At 48.7% G+C, this 1,976-nt stretch overlaps 1 non-coding gene across 1 annotated transcript; it reads right to left on the minus strand.

Moving 5' to 3' along the window:
- Positions 1 to 1,070: 1,070 nt before the first annotated feature.
- Trnat-ugu lies at positions 1,071 to 1,145 on the minus strand. The gene has a single exon. It is a non-coding gene; the product is annotated as a tRNA-Thr (tRNA).
- Between the last annotated feature and the right edge of the window lie 831 nt (positions 1,146 to 1,976).

Consider the following 1,976-nt stretch of genomic DNA (forward strand, 5'->3'; position numbering starts at 1 on the left):
CGCAGGTTCGAATCCTGCCTAGGGCATGGATGTGTGTGATGTCCTTAGGTTAGTCAGGTTTAAGTAGTTCTCAGTTCTAGGGGACTGATGACCTCATATGTTAAGTCCCATGGTGCTTAGTGCCATTTTTGATGACAGCATGACACCTCATTGAATCTTTAGGTAACAGAATATTTGTTGTAAAGTTTAGTGCATAATAATTACTTTTGTTCTTCATTTATTTATGAGAAAGCACACTGGTGCCAGGCTACTTTCCGTGACATTTAAAGTTAAGAAGGATATTGTTTTATGTAAAAGAATTTAACTTTTAATATTTAATGGATATTATTGTTACTTTATTTAGAACGTGAAAGTGGTCAAGGTTTGGTTATTTAAATATGTTAAAATGTAAAATAATGTAGAATAACTTGTAGCCAATCAGATGAACGGTTTCAGGGAAGGGAACTGCACTAGTCAGTTGAGCGACGATGATTGGCACACGTGGGGGACGCGGCCGGAGACGGGCAGAGGGCAGTGCTGGTGGAGATGCGAAAGCGGAAAGTTCGGTCTTTAGGTAGCTGTGTGATATCGCGGGACTTAGTCTCTGAGCGGTGAGCAGCCGCGCGCCTGGTGTGAACTTTTCACGTAGATAACGAGGTGGAGCATTGGACTTGTATTTCGCGATGAGATTGTAAGTGATCGAACTGTGTCAGATGGATATGATGCTCGAGTGTAACAGTAACTCTAAATACGACCACCTTCGGTATTAGTTTGCTTTCTGAATAAATATTATTCTAACCAAAAAAATGGCTCTGAGCACTATGCTACTTAACTTCTGTGGTCATCAGTCACCTAGAACTTAGAACTAATTAAACCTAACTAACCTAAGGACATCACACACATCCGTGCCCGAGGCAGGATTCGAACCTGCGACCGTAGCGGTCGCTCGGCTCCAGACTGTAGCGCCTAGAACCGCACGGCCACTCGGGCCGGCTTATTCTAACCAAATCGCAACTGAAGTGATAATTAAATCAAGACCCTACGCTGCCGACAGGCGTTGATGTACATCAACGGGGACAGGTGAAAATGTGTGCCCCGACCGGGACTCGAACCCGGGATCTTCTGCTTACATGGCAGACGCTCTATCCACCTGAGCCACCAAGGGCACAGGGGACAGTGCGAATGCAGGGACTCACCCCTTGCGCGCTCCCCGTGTGACCCACATTCCCAACTTAATGTCCACACTACATTCGTAGTGCCCCTGCCCATTACACTTAGTTCTCGCGGCAGACAATCTTACCGAGTCCCGTAAGAGTTTGAGCAATGCGTGTTCATCTTCACAGAAGAAGGAGATCAATGGCCGGTTAGCCTTAACTGTATATGAAGATGGTATCTGTTGTTTCGGACATGTCCGAAAGAACAGATACCATCTTCACACATAAATCGAACTGTGTGGACTACATCATTTATGGCTCGTTTAATTAGTTCCCTATATTATTACTACTGTTATTATATGTTATACTAACTCTGTGTGTTTCATACAATTTCGCAAACTTGCCATCAGCCTGACAATTTAACCAAAGGGTCACAAGTGTCTGATTTAGGGCGTCTAACGCGACACGTGCGGTAGAACCCCTTGACAAGTTTGAGCCAAGACATTTAGACGAAGAGGAACCGCATGTGAGCCCGAACATGTCTGGGATGTGAGCTCGCAGCACGCTGTCGCACACATATGCCACTGGTCTGGTTCCCAGTGCAGCAGTGTCAGCTGTGATTGCAGGGAGCCATAGCACACCCTGGCGACGTTCAGCGCTGCTGGTGCTGAAAGGGCGGGGGTGCGCCGCCATACGTTAGGCGGCGGCGGCGGTGTTTGGGTGGGCCGCGGCGCCGGCCCCACAATCGATACCGCTCGTCGTCGGCGGCGTCGGGGGCGGCGTCGTCGGCGGCGGCGGCAAACAAAACGGCCCCGCCCCGGCGCCTCGGCGCACCTGCCGCCC

The sequence above is a fragment of the Schistocerca piceifrons genome, chromosome 4 (genome assembly GCF_021461385.2).
Source record: "Schistocerca piceifrons isolate TAMUIC-IGC-003096 chromosome 4, iqSchPice1.1, whole genome shotgun sequence".
NCBI classification, from domain to species: Eukaryota; Metazoa; Arthropoda; class Insecta; order Orthoptera; family Acrididae; genus Schistocerca; species Schistocerca piceifrons.